Source organism: Gobio gobio (genome assembly GCF_949357685.1).
Source record: "Gobio gobio genome assembly, chromosome: 25".
Classification (NCBI taxonomy): Eukaryota; Metazoa; Chordata; class Actinopteri; order Cypriniformes; family Gobionidae; genus Gobio; species Gobio gobio.
Window position 1 is genome coordinate 21865743 of NC_137121.1, and position 16121 is coordinate 21881863.

Consider the following 16121-nt stretch of genomic DNA (forward strand, 5'->3'; position numbering starts at 1 on the left):
ATGTTGTCAAGGCAGGGTTTCCTCTCCATGACTGGGAAATCTCTCTGTATCATGCACGCACACACACGCACCACCCCCACCGTAGCACTGTTTCCACTTGATAAGCTCTTCTCCCTGCGGCGGCAGTAGGGTGGACTCCGCTCCCATTTCACGCTGCACTATTACTGCATCATACTAGTTCGCTCAGAAAGTTTTTTTAATTAAGTGGCACTTGCTAAGGTTCATACTTGATGATTTGAACAAAGTATTAGGTAACTTGACCAGTGCCGTCTGCACTGCAGATTCAGTATGTATGATCACACTATGAAGCACCTGCAACACACTAGTAACCCCTAGAACATCCTAGTAACCAGAACACTCTATAACCCCCCTCACAACACCCTATTAACCACCTAGTAACCCCCCTCACAACACCCTAGTAACCACCCACACTCTATAAACCACCCAGAACACCCTAGGCAAGGCAAGTTTATTTATATAGCACATTTCATACACAGTGGCAATTCAAAGAGCTTTACAGAACAATGGAATTAAAATATTCAAAAGAGAATCAAATAAAAAATAAAAAGATATATATATATAATATAACCTGAATCACCCATTTCTGGAGTGGAAGAAAATGGAGAGTCAGGTTTACAATTTTACTCTAACCCCTGGGGACTCCAGGGCTAACAAGATCACTCTCCCGTCTCTCAACCTCTTCCACCCAGACAGCCTTAATCAAATAAAAATAAAAAAGGATAATAAAAACAGTTATAGTAAGAATTAAAAATTAATAAAAACATGACACAGGTATAAAAAAATTTTAAGAGTAAAAATATGCAAAAATGAAACAAAAAACAGGGTTAAATATAAACATAAAATAAAGTGCAAGCAGTTTGGACAAAGTACTCATTCAGTAAATGCAACAGATGTGTTTTGAGTCTGGATTTGAAAGTGGCTACAGTTGGAGCACATCTGATCTGTTCAGGAAGCTGGTTCCAGCTGTGGCTGGCATAATAGCTAAAAGCAGACTCTCCTTGCTTTGAGTGAACCCTTGGTATTTCTAACTGACTTGATCCTGATGATCTGAGTGATCGGTTAGGTTTATATTCAGTGAGCATATCTGCAATGTATTGAGGTCCTAGGCCATTAAGTGATTTACTGTATATACCAGTAATAATACTTTAAAATTGATCCTAAATGTAACTGGAAGCCAGTGTAAAGACCTGCAAACTGGTGTGATATGGTCATCTTTTCTGGTTCTGCTCAGAATCCTGGCAGCAGCGTCCTGTATGAGCTGCAGCTGTCTAATGGTCTTTTTGGGAAGGCCGGTGAGAAGACCATTACTATAGTCCACCCTACTGGTGATGAAAGCATGAACAAGTTTCTCTAAATCTTGTCTGGAAACAAAGCATCTAATTCTTGATATATTTTTGAGATGATAGTAAGCTGATTTAGTTATTGCTTTTACATGACTACTGAAACTAAGGTCAGACTCCAGAATCACACCAAGATTCCTGACTTGATTTTTAGTTGTTTGACCCCTAGCGTCAAGGTATGCGTTCACCTTGAGAATTTCATCTTTGTTTCCAAATGCAATGACTTCAGTTTTGTCTTTGTTTAACTGAAGAAAGTTTTGGCACATCCAATTGTTAACTTCATCAATGCATTTACATAGAGAGTCAATGGGGCTGTAGTCGTTAGCTGTGTAGCTCTCATTATTTGGCTCAGTGGGAGCATGTACAGGTTGAATAGGAGTGGCGCAATAATTGAGCCTCGTGGGACTCATGTCGCATGTCATGGATGTCCACTCAGACTTATGGTCACCGAAACTCACATAATAACCTCTCCCTTCTAAATATGATCTGAACCATTTGAGGACTATCCCAGAAAGTCCGACCCAGTTTTCCAGCTTGTCAAGAAGTATGTTGTGATCGACAGTGTCAAATGCAGCACTGAGGTCGAGTAGCACCAGCACTGATAATTTACCTGTATCTGTATTGAGGCGAATATCATTTATTATCTTTATGAGCACTGTCTCTGTGCTGTGATGCGGTCAGAAACCAGATTGAAAATTGTCAAAGTATCCGTTTGAGCTTAAGAATTTGTTCAGCTGATTGAAAACAAATTTTTCAATGTCTATGAAAAGAAGATTTGAGATTGGTCTGTAGTTGCTCAATATGGTCTTATCCAGATTGCTCTTTTTCAGGAGGGGCTTAACAAGTGCAGTTTTCAGGGAGTTTGGGAAAGTCCCAGAAAGAAGTGAGGAGTTTACCACTTCCAGGAGATTTGCTTCTAAACTGTTAAACACACTTTTGAAAAACGAAATGGGAAGTGTGTCAAGAGCGCAGATTGATGTTTTAAGGTGCTGTACCGTTTCTTCGAAAATTTTACAGTCGATTGCTTCGAAATCAGGCATAGTGACTAATTTCTGAAATTGTGGACGAGTCTGTCTGACCTCGGCACAGCATGCGGATATACTGATCTCCTTTCTGATATTATTGATCTTCTCAGAAAAAAAGGAGGCAAACTCATTGCATTTGCTTTCAGACAGCAATTCACTGGGAATGTGATTTGGGGGGGTTGTTAAGTCTCTCGACAGTAGCAAAAAGAGTGCGGGTGTTATTTATGTTTCTGTTTATACTATTTGGGAAGAAGGTATGGCTGTCTTTATAAATGTTATAATGGACTACAAGTTTTGTCTTCCGCCGCATGCGTTTAGCTTTCCTGCATTTCTTTTCATACTTTGAACTGCTGTTGAGTTTCTCCAAGGTGCTTTAGGTCTACCATTCTTTTTCCTGACTTTCTTAGGAGCAATATCATCAATTACATTTTTGACTTTTGATTTAAGGCATTCAAGAAGAAAATCAACAGAGTCTGCAGATATGCTTGGTGTTAGAGATATGGCCTTCATAAATAGTACACTAGTGTTCTCATTTAAGCATCTCTTTTTGACTGAGACAGATCTAGTTTCAATGGCAGGAGAGATTGATATATCAAAGAAAATGCAGAGATGATTAGACAGTGCTACATCGTTAATAACAATCGATGAAATGTTTAGACCCTACTGATAAGTAAATCTAGAGTGTGTGTGGGTCCATGTACATGCTGAGTCAAATAAAAAGTGTTAAGAACGGTCATGAGATCTTTTGTTGTACTGGATTCAGCATTGTCAATGAGAATGATAAAATCCCCGGCAATAGTAAAACAGTCAAACTCTTAAGAGATTGTTGATAGCAGCTCTGTAATGTCCTCAACAAAGGCTGGAGAGTTTTTTGGAGGCCTGTAAATAATGATAAGTAGAACGCGTGGAGAACCTTTTAACACAATACCCAGATATTCAAAAGACAGGTAAATCACCAACTGACACTTGCTTACACTGATAGACATCTTTAAATAGAGCGGCTACACCTCCAACTCTCCTAACCGCTCTGCAGACACTCATAAAAGTAAAGTTAGGAGGGGCTGTTTCATTTAAGACTGTTGCACTGCAGCTGTCTTCTAGTCATGTTTCATTTAGAAGCATAAAATATAAGTTGTTTGTGGTTATTAAGTCATTGACTAGAAGTTATTTATTTTTAAGTGAGAAGATGTTTAAAAGTGCTAACTTCACAGTCTTACTTATTGTCCCCATGGTAATATTAGTTGATGTGTAATAGGCAGCAGATTAGATGGGTTTGCCATACGGCTTGAGAAGGCCTTAGATTTTCTATCACGTAATAGAACAGAAATAGAGAAAGCAACAGGCCCACTGGGTTCCCGCTTGTTCTGTAAACATTTGATAAAGTTACTGTTAGCATAGCGGGGACCCGACACACATCACTGAGAGCTGGTATCTAGTAACCAGAGCACTCTATAAACCACCCACAACACCCTAGTAACCAGAGCACTCTATAAACCACCCACAACACCCTAGTAACCAGAGCACTCTATAAACCACCCACAACACCCTAGTAACCAGAGCACTCTATAAACCACCCACAACACCCTAGTAACCAGAGCACTCTATAAACCACCCACAACACCCTAGTAACCAGAGCACTCTATAAACCACCCACAACACCCTAGTAACCAGAGCACTCTATAAACCACCCACAACAACCTAGTAACCAGAGCACTCTATAAACCACCCACAACACCCTAGTAACCACCTAGTAACCCCTCCAAAAACACCCTAGTAACCAGAGCACTCTATAAACCACCCACAACACCCTAGTAACCAGAGCACTCTATAAACCACCCACAACACCCTAGTAACCAGAGCACTCTATAAACCACCCACAACACCCTAGTAACCAGAGCACTCTATAAACCACCCACAACACCCTAGTAACCAGAGCACTCTATAAACCACCCACAACAACCTAGTAACCAGAGCACTCTATAAACCACCCACAACACCCTAGTAACCACCTAGTAACCCCTCCAAAAACACCCTAGTAACCAGAGCACTCTATAAACCACCCACAACACCCTAGTAACCAGAGCACTCTATAAACCACCCACAACACCCTAGTAACCAGAGCACTCTATAAACCACCCACAACACCCTAGTAACCAGAGCACTCAATAAACCACCCACAACACCCTAGTAACCACCTAGTAACCCCTCCAAAACACCCTAGTAACCAGAGCACTCTATAAACCACCCACAACACCCTAGTAACCACCTAGTAACCCCTCCAAAAACACCCTAGTAACCAGAACACTCTATAAACCACCCACAACACCCTAGTAACTACCTAGTAACCACATAGTAACCCCCCATCAGAACACCCTAGTAACAGAACACTTTATAAACCACCCACAACACCATAGATACCACCTAGTAACCCCTCCAGAACACTCTAGTAATCCCGATCAATTTTGAGGATCCAGATGGCATAATCAAACATGTCTTGTGGAGAGCTCTCTGAGTATGCATTTGTTTGTCATTTTAACTGTTGGAAACAGAGCGTGTGTGTCAGGAAATGGCATATCCTGTTGCGCCCTCTATAGGCCAGCGACTAGTTGACGTCAAGCTGAAAGCTTCATGGCAGAGCATTAAAGTCAACAAGTCTGTGCAACCCCCGCAACACCCTAGTAACCACCTAGTAACCCCTCCCAGAACACCCTAGTAACCAGAACACTCTAGTAACCAGAACACAATATACCACCCAGAACACCCTAGTAACCACCTAGTAACCCCCCCCCCCCCCCTCATGAAGAATAATGGACTTCAAATTGTTTGGAAATGGCCTTGTAACCCTTCCCAGATTGATGGCAGCAACAATTGCTTCTGTAAGATCATTGCGGAGGTCTTTCCTCCTTGGCATTGTGATAACACACACCTGAAGGCTCCAGACCAGCAAACTGCCAACACTTCTGTTTTTATAGAGTTGGTCACACTTGCTGATGACCAATTAAATCAAATACATTTGATTAGCAGCGCCTGACTGCTACTTACCCTCTTAATTCCTAAAGGAACTGGATGAACTATTGAATGCTACGATTCACAATCTGAATTCTGACTTGCGATGCAGCCTGAATCCTAATCACACCGTGTTCGTTAGTTGGACAGAGGAGAACTGGACCCCCAACTGAGGCTGTTTTTTCCCTCCATTATGTCACCTGATGGAGTTTGGGTTTCTTGCCACTGTCGTCTCTGGTTTGCTTAGCTGGGGAAACTTAAAGGGGTGGTAAAACACATTCTTTTGAAGGCTTGATTGTGTTTGTGGGGTGCACTGTAACATGTGTTCATGCTTCGTTTAAAAAAAAATTGCCTTATTTTTCATATATTTGACCTTTATTCTACACTGCTCTGTCCCTCCTTGTAAAACGGTCTGATGCTTTCCGGGTTGTATGAAGCCAGTCCCTCAAAAATACGCAGTGGGCTCTGATTGGTTAGCTGGCCCAGTGTGTTGTGATTCGCTAAACGCCTAGTGCACGTTTGTCGGAAACGTCACGCCCCTTACCTTTACCGGAGGCTGTTCAGTATTAGAAACAACGGCGTCAATAAAACCATATGAGCCCGAATCAGACCCAGAACATTTGAGTGAAGATGATCGAGCAGAACCTGTTCAGTCCTCGAGAGTAAAGACTGCGGATCTATAATGATCGCTACTGAATGGCACTGTTACTTTTGTATTTTTAGAACGATTATAGCCAAATATCTGTCACAAGAACTAACCCAAAACAAACACTAAGCACTGGCTTTAACTAGTAAGTTAGCCAAATCACACACAGAACCATGTTTAGCATGCCTGTAGATAAACAATACATAAAAGCTCTACTCAAAGAATCATTTACAGTAATGCCAGGTTCGCTGTTGAGATTTTAACGTTAGTGTTTATAACGATAGGTGTTCGTCGGATATCGTTAAGTATGAATGAGCATTTAACAGACTGGTTTGCAGAACAGCGTTGTCATCTGTTTACTTCCTTGCTACAACCTATTACAGGAAAACACATCGATGAAAAATAAATCAGACTTACAGGTTGTGGCCCGTGAACAGCTTCTGTTTGTAAATCCAGCTTTCAGGACAAGCCGTTGTGCATATCCTGTATTGAACTCGCGAAGTTTGTGGAAGTTTGTGTTGTCCTCCGTGAAATGTGCAGCGCGCGCGTCGTACATCCACGCACCGGCAGTGTTTTTTTCACGCAGCTGACGTTGTGCAAATCTGGCATTGAAATCGCGAAGACGGTGGATGTTTTCCTCTGTTAGATGTGCTTAGATGTTAGATCTCCTCTGCAGGGAGCCCTGCGCGCGCTGATTCCCCGCTGACTCAAACACACGTGCATATAACATGCTGTATGTTAAATGCTCTGCAACGCACCCCCGTCCCTATGAAGGCTGAACAGAGCAAGTACCCCAGACCTGCAATCCGGATGAAAATAACAGCGTTTCTTCGACATTGCGGCAAAAACACAGCCTACTAACGCTTCCCCGCGGCTAGGGATGAAACGATTACCGGTTTCACTATAAACCACGATAAAATGTAGTGACGGTTAGTAATATCGTATAAAATTTAATTATCATTAAAACCGCGTGTGATTATCAGGATTTTAAAACTCGCGGTAAATCTTGTCCAGTCAGCGTCAGTCTGGCTGCAGCGCTGTTTTCTGAATGAGAAGATATGGCAGAAGGCAGTGACAGCACCGGGAGATTTTTCAGATATCTAAAAGGACGAAATCTGAGGCGTTGTCATATTTTGGCTTTTACAAAAGTCCTGAGGGAAACTTAATCTAAGATGGTCACCCTGTCTGCAGAACATGCCAGAAGAGAGTCGCTGTAATAGGGGGAAACTACGAACGCATGGCAAGTGGACTTTGACCTCAATACCAAAACTACGTCTGGGAAATAATAACGTGAAGCGAACGAACAAGTTCAGACAAGACTAGGGTGACATTTAAGGGATAATAATCAGGGTTTGCCATTAACAACCGCCATTTGTGGGTGTAAGTTAACGTTGTTTCGGCTGCACACTAGCCACTCTGCTGTTGAACTTATTCCAAAATCCATCTGTTATAATCGCGTTGCGCATTATAACCACTCACACGTGTTTATATTGAGTTTATGAATGCAATGTCTCATAATCAGAGGCGTTCAGATTATCCGGAATTTTGTTCAGTGCGCGCGCTGCTCCCACGCGCTGAAATCTACACTATAAGCAGAGATGTGTGTGTGATGTACGCAAGAGATTCACTCATCATACAGCGGATGACTGTTTTTATTCTATTTCAGCAGCGAAAATAGTTTCAAACAAACACAGCAGAACCACAGCGCATCTGATATGACTGGCATAAAGTTGGTGAATTTAGGGACCGTCTCTAAAGTTACACACAACATTGGTAACGTTATACACGTTTGAAACTTTAATAGCATTTGAAGAGAATGAAAGTCATAAAACTGGCAGTAAAGTGATCATCTAGGTGTCAGGTATGATGCAGACATTTTGATATTTAATAAAATAAACTGTCAAATCATATGGAAATATGGATATGCATTATTTCTCTAGGATACTGTTTGGGCTTTTACACAAAACATGCTAGATTTAAATGCATCATTGTTGAACACTGATGAGAATATTGCTTGAGAATATATTTACAGAGATAATATTAGAGATTATATTTACGATAAATTATTGTTATTTATGCGTTGATATTGACGACGGCCATTATAAGGAAGAAAATCCCACAGAATCTTGCTTAAAAAAGTGCATAGAGCTGCTTTAGTTTGTTTGTTGATTTTCAAATATAAAACTTGAACAAAACCGTGATAATATTGATAACCGTGATAATTTGGGTCACTATAATCGTGATGTTAAATTTCCATACTGTTTCATCCCTACCCGCGGCGATACAAAATTGCCTCGCCCCCCTTATTTCATATTCCCCGGAGGAGGGGTTTATGTAAATATTGGGCCTGGTGATGTCAGCAAAACCTGGGTGAATGTGTAGTAGTCCCTAGCGGCCGTTTGCTGTAGTCCTTAGAAACTGATTTCTTTAAAAGCAAATATCTCCCTTTGCTTTAAACTTTGAACGTTGTAACTTTGCAGATGTTGTTTATGCTCAAGCAGCAACATTACACGTTAGCTAAAGTTAGAATAGGGAAATCGTGGTTTACCACCCCTTTAATATTTAATATATAATATTATTGATTTGACTTCTCTATTGGATGAGAACTAAACTTAGCTGGAAGATGACATCACTGTTTTCTGCAGAACTGCTTTATAGATTAATGAACTAATTTAATAACTGATGATATATATAACAGAACTGAATCAATTCTGAACTGACTTCAGCTGAACAATGACACCATTTTCTTTTAGAGCTGCTTTACAGACAAAATTAACTGTTTGCATAATGTAATAATTTTCCTGTTATCACTGTATTATATAAATATGTATTGTATAAAGCTCTATTTAAATAAAAGTGACTTGATTTGACTTTTGGATTTATTTTTGTTAAATAAATAAATGGCTTGCTGTAATATGAGACTATAAGACCTTGATTAGCTGGTTCAGCTGTGTTTCATTGGGGTTGGAGCTAAACTCCGCAGGACAGTGGCCCTTCAGTAGGAGAATTGGATAAAAGAAAACCCTAGTAGCCCCTTAAAACACCCTAGTAACCAGAACACTCTATAAACCACCCACAGCACCCTAATAACCCCTAGAACACCTTAGTAACCAGAACACTCTATAAACCACCCACAGCACCCTAGTAACCCCTAGAACACCTTAGTAACCTGAACACTCTATAAACCACCCAGAACACCCTAGTAACCCCTTAGTAACCAGAACACTCCAACCAACCAGAAAACTCTAGTAACCCCCTAGAACACCTTAGTAAGCAGAACACTCTATAAACCACCCAGGACACCCTAGTAACCCCTTAGAAAACCAGAACACTCCAACCAACCAGAAAACCCTAGTAACCCCCTAGAACACCTTAGTAAGCAGAACACTCTATAAACCACCCAGGACACCCTAGTAACCCCCAGAACACGTTGTAAACGACCCACAACACCCTAGTAACCCCTAGAACACCGTAGTAAGCAGAACACTCTATAAACCACCCAGAACACCCTAGTAACCCCTTAGTAACCAGAACACTCCAACCAACCAGACAACCCTAGTAACCCCCTAGAACACCTTAGTAACCAGAACACTCTATAAACAAACCAGAACGCCCTAGTAACCCCCAGAACACGTTGTAAACCACACACAACACCCTAGTAACCCCTAGAACACCTTAGTAACCAAAACACTCTATAAAGCAACCAGAACACCCTAGTAACCCTCATAACACGTTATAAACCACCCACTGCACCCTAGTAACCCCTAGAACCCCTTAGTAACCAGAACACTCCAACCAACCAGAAAACCCTAGTAACCCCCTAGAACACCTTAGTAACAAGAGCACTCTATAAACCACCCAGGACACCCTAGTAACCCCCAGAACACGTTGTAAACCACCCACAACACCCTAGTAACCCCAAGAACACCTTAGTAACCAGAACACTCTATAAACCACCCAGAACACCCTAGTAACCCCTTAGTAACCAGAACACTCCAACCAACCAGAAAACCCTAGTAACCCCAAGAACACCTTAGTAACCAGAACACTCTATAAACCAACCAGAACACCCTAGTAACCCCCAGAACACGTTATAAACCACCCACAGCACCCTAGTAACCCCAAGTACACCTCAGTAACCAAAACACTCTATAAACCAACCAGAACACCCTAGTAACCATCATAACACGTTATAAACCACCCACAGCACCCTAGTAACCCCTAGAACACCTTAGTAACCAGAACACTCTATAAACCACCCAGAACACCCTAGTAACCCCTTAGTAACCAGAACACTCCAACCAACCAGAAAACCCTAGTAACCCCCTAGAACACCTTAGTAACAAGAACACTCTATAAATCACCCAGGACACCCTAGTAACCCCTTAGTAACCAGAACACTCCAACCAACCAGAAAACTCTAGTAACCCCCTAGAACACCTTGGTAAGCAGAACACTCTATAAACCACCCAGGACACCCTAGTAACCCCCAGAACACGTTGTAAACCACCCACAACACCCTAGTAACCCCAAGAACACCTTAGTAACCAGAACACTCTATAAACCAACCACAACACCCTAATAACCCCCTAGAACACCTTAGTAACCAGAACACTCTATAAACCACCCAGAACACCCTAGTAACCAGAACACTCCAACCAACCAGAAAACCCTAGTAACCCCCTAGAACACCTTAGTAACAAGAACACTCTATAAATCACCCAGAACACCCTAGTAACCCCTTAGTAACCAGAACACTCCAACCAACCAGAAAACTCTAGTAACCCCCTAGAACACCTTAGTAAGCAGAACACTCTATAAACCACCCAGGACACCCTAGTAACCCCTTAGAAAACCAGAACACTCCAACCAACCAGAAAACCCTAGTAACCCCCTAGAACACCTTAGTAAGCAGAACACTCTATAAACCACCCAGGACACCCTAGTAACCCCCAGAACACGTTGTAAACCACCCACAACACCCTAGTAACCCCTAGAACACCTTAGTAACCAGAACACTCTATAAACCACCCAGAACACCCTAGTAACCCCTTAGTAACCAGAACACTCCAACCAACCAGAAAACCCTAGTAACCCCCTAGAACACCTTAGTAACAAGAACACTCTATAAATCACCCAGGACACCCTAGTAACCCCCAGAACACGTTGTAAACCACCCACAACACCCTAATAACCCCAAGAACACCTTAGTAACCAGAACACTCTATAAACCAACCACAACACCCTAGTAACCCCTAGAACACCTTAGTAACCAGAACACTCTATAAACCACCCAGAACACCCTAGTAACCCCTAGAACACCTTAGTAACCAGAACACTCTATAAACCACCCAGAACACCCTAGTAACCCCAAGAACACCTTAGTAACCAGAACACTCTATAAACCAACCACAACACCCTAGTAACCCCCTAGAACACCTTAGTAACCAGAACACTCTATAAACCACCCACAACACCCTAGTAACCCCAAGAACACCTTAGTAACCAGAACACTCTATAAACCAACCACAACACCCTAGTAACCCCCTAGAACACCTTAGTAAGCAGAACACCCTACCCTAGAACACATTATAAACAGCTACACAGCTTAGTAGGGTGCTTAACAACCACCCAGAACACCCCAGAAACCACCTAGTAACCACCAAACACCCTAGACACCACGTATTAACCACCCAGAACACTTTAGCAGTATTACAACTGAAGTAACCACCCACACACCCAGAACACCCTATATAAACCATCCACAACACCGAAACAACAACCTAGCAACCACCCAAAAAATCTTAGCAAGCGCATATCAGCGCCCTGGCAACCAAGGATTTTCAATGATCAAATGGCATTTACATTTTCTTCAGAAATAATCCCATAGCTGGAAAATTTTAATAAAATGTATCTGCTTCAATCAATTTGCTATGTAACACAATATTCTATTTGAACATTTCTGATTTCAATTGTTGCATCAAAAAGCACTGATCTAAACAGCAGAAGAACATGCAAAGATCTGGTTTCATGAGAACATTGTTTGAGTGAAGCAGTGTGACGGTGTCTGTAATGAGGCCGGGTGATGCCTGCCATGCTTTGCTGAGCCGATCTACAGCTCCCATCACATCAACGTTCATTATCGACTCATTCTATTAACATATGCAAATCCACAAACGCCTCAAAATCTCACAGAAGGAGATGTGTGGGAGAAAGCAGACCAGACGAAGGCCTCTTGTCAGCCCGGCGCTGGTCTGGTCACATGTGGGAGGCCTTAATGATGTAGTTAGCCACATCCACACAGATGGAAAGAGGCCAACTGGTGTTTAAAAAAAAAGTGCACCTCTGAAACACACAGGAAGTAATGAGAGCATCACGGGGATGAAAACCACTGTTAAAATCCACTAATAATATACCTAATGACCCCACCAACAACAGGAGGTCAAGGTCAGGGTGGGACAAATAATCATGTGATAATGGCTGCAGTTTTCTGGGAATTGTGAATTACATTTGCACTTTGATTGCTACAGCGGGAATAAAGTAAATACACATGCAAACATCCCCATGGGTTTGTGTTACGTCTCATGTTGGCATAGAGGTAGAACTGACGCACATAATATCCGTGTCAACACTCTTTTATTTTAGACTCTGGGGAGTAACTGAGGAGGAATAAACCAAGGACACACGGGGTAGCGGTAACTATAAGTGGTTCGCTTTATTTATACAGACAGATAACTTTATACCATGGAAAACATAATCCAACCCATATTTACAACTATATACAAACAGAAAGAAATAAAAAGAAAACAAGATATAGTGAATTAAACCAGACCACAGAGAGAAGGAAAACGAGCGGTGCTAAATAAACAAAACAACAAAACCAAAGCCCGTTACTAACAAATCCCCGCCCTCTACACTAACTGAAAACAAAACAGCAACAAAAGAAATCTTCAGCGTTCAACACGCCATAACTAAACTTCACTAACTAAAACAAAAACATACAAAGAGTTGCACCCGCTCCTTACCTAATGTGTTTAACAGAGAACTCTACGTGTATGTAAAGTGTAAGTCACGTGACATACTTCCCTTTTCTCTACTCTCCGGGCCGGCAAAGTATCGAGCAGGTACGACGTTCTCTGAAAGAAACACAACGAGCAAAGCGAACCACCACTAAGACAGCGACACAAATGGCACAGCCAACAAACACACTTCAAGCTCCGCCCCCCCGTGTGTCCTTTATTGTGAAGCTCAGTTGATGATTGGTCAATTTCCAGGTCCATCACAACGATTGATCTCGAGAAGCAACCAATCACAGCACCTACAACTGAGCGACAGGGAAGAAGGGGAAAACAAAGACAACAAAACATAGCAAAGGGGAGAAACACAGCAACCAATAACAAAAGGGGGAGGGAAAACAACCAAATCATGTAACACCCCCACCCTTATAATCAAACATTATAGAAATTATAATGTTTGTACACAATTTCCACTCACAGGAGTTATACCCTCGAAAGGGCATCCGCGACCACATTATCCACTCCCTTCTTATGCCGAATCTCGATATTATAATCTTGTACCACTAGAGCCCATCGCATTAACCTTTGGTTTTGGTTGTACATGCGACCCAGGAATGTGAGAGGATTGTGATCGGTATACACCACCACAGGATACGAAGTTGACCCGACATAAACTTCAAAATGTTGCAATGACAACAATAAAGCCAACGCCTCCTTTTCAATGGTAGAGTAGTTAGACTGATGCCTGTTAAACTTCCTAGAAAAAAAACAAATTGGGTGGTCGATACCCTCCTCGTCTTCCTGCAGCAGCACAGCCCCTGCTCCAACTGCGCTCGCGTCAACCTCTAACTTAAACGGCACAGAAAAATTAGGAGCGGACAGCACCGGAGAGCTACACAGCAAATGCTTGATGACTTCAAAAGCACTCTGGCCCTCAGCTGACCAAATGAACTCCTTTGCAGGGCTAAGCAAGTCGGTCAAGGGTTTCGCAACAGAAGAGAAATTCTTGCAGAAACTTCTGTAATACCCTGCCATGCCTAAGAACCTCCTCAACTCGCGACGGGTAGTGGGGGCAGGGAATTCTTTGATGGCATCAACCTTTGCCTCCACCGGGCGAACTTGTCCTTTGCCTACCTGCTTACCCAAATAAGTCACTGTGGCTTTACAGAACTCGCATTTAGCCAAATTCAATGTTAATGACGCATCGGCAAGTCGTTGAAACACCGTCGTCAGTACTGACACATGCTCAGGCCAGGTAGAAGTATAGACCACTAAATCGTCTAAATATGCACTACAGTTAGGTACGTTTGCCATCACTTTATTTACTAATCTTTGAAAAGTAGCAGGTGCATTTCTGAGGCCAAAGGCCATAACGTTATATTGCAGGAATGAGTCTGGGGTTACAAAAGCAGAGATGTCTGATGCCCGGGGTGTAAGTGGCACCTGCCAGTAACCCTTGAGCATGTCCAACTTGCTCACAAATTTAGCAGCACCAACATTGTCGATGCAGTCCTCCATCCTTGGCAGAGGGAAGCAATCTGGCACTGTTACAGAATTAACCCGACGATAATCGGTACAAAATCGGACAGTTCCATCCGCTTTTGGAACTAAAATGCATGGAGAGCTCCATGGACTAACACTGGGTTTTGCAAGACCCTCCTGCAACAAATACTCAACCTCTCTCCTCATTGCAACCCGCTTTGCAGAGTTTGCCCGATAAGGGTGCTGCTTGATAGGAGCAGCTTTGTGAACATCAATGTCATGGCAAAGTAAGTCAGTTTGCTTGGGTACATCTCCAAAGATCTGAGGACAACACTGAATCAGGTTAGCGATGTCTGCACGCTGATCCTCTGGCAAATGACACAACAACGTTGAAGGGTCAGCTAAAATCTCAGAATTAGACAGTGGTGTAAAAGGCAACGGGTCAACACGTAATCTCACCTCATCAGCATCAAGCTCAGCATCCTCAAGGGATGATGGTACTAACTCACAATTCACAGCAACAGATGAAACCACGGGCCCTGTGTTTTCCCCTGAACAATGAGATGCTTCTTCCCTGGAATGATAAGCTTTGAGCATATTAATATGACACACACGTTTTTGTCTCTTACGGTCAGGTGTATTAATGATGTAATCAGTGTCACTTCTCTTTCCCACCACCTCATAAGGACCAGCGAAACGTGCAGACAATGCAGAACCTAGAATTGGTAATAAAACAAGTACCTTGTCACCCACTGAGAACGATCGTGACACTGCTGCTTTATCAAAGTGTTGTTTCATGCTAAACTGAGCTTTAGAAAGGGCTTCTTTAGCACAAGCACAAGCTTCCTGTACCCGTTCACGGAAACGAGCCACATAATCAAGAATATTCCTTGTAGGACTTACACTGTCATCCAGACCAAGCATTTGTTCCTTAAGAACTTTCAGTGGCCCACGGACACTATGTCCAAAGACTAACTCAGTTGGGCTAAAGCGCAACGATTCCTGAGTGGTTTCACGAACTGCAAAGAGAACAAACGGCACACCCTCGTCCCACTCGTTCCCCGTATCTGAACAATACTTCTTCAACATAGATTTAAGTGTCTGGTGAAATCTCTCGAGCACCCCTTGACTTTCAGGATGGTATGGACTGGATGTACGGTGACGGATACCTAACGAGCACAAAGTTTGTGAAAACAGCTTGGACATAAAATTTGTGCCCTGGTCTGTTTGTACGATCTTAGGTAAACCAAAAGTAGAAAAAAAGTTAACCAATGCCTTAATGATTGCTTTAGAAGTAATTGTTCGCAATGGCACTGCTTCCGGGTATCGCGTTGCTACACACATCATCGTAAGCAAGAACTGATGACCGGTCTTAGTTTTGGGCAATGGTCCGACACAATCCACCACCACATGCTCAAAAGGTTCTCCGAGCACCGGAATTGGAACTAATGGCGCAGGAGGAATAACTTGATTTGGTTTCCCCATGACTTGACATGTAGGACACGTACGGCAATACGTCGCAACATCCCTTTTCAACCTGGGCCAAAAAAAATGACGCAACACCCGATTGTAAGTCTTGGTCACC

General features: G+C 42.4%; 1 protein-coding gene across 6 annotated transcripts in view; it reads right to left on the reverse strand.

The window, feature by feature from the left end:
• Positions 1-16121, reverse strand: part of cadps2 (Ca++-dependent secretion activator 2) — a 202499-nt gene that overhangs the window by 96605 nt on the left and 89773 nt on the right. The window lies entirely within an intron of this gene.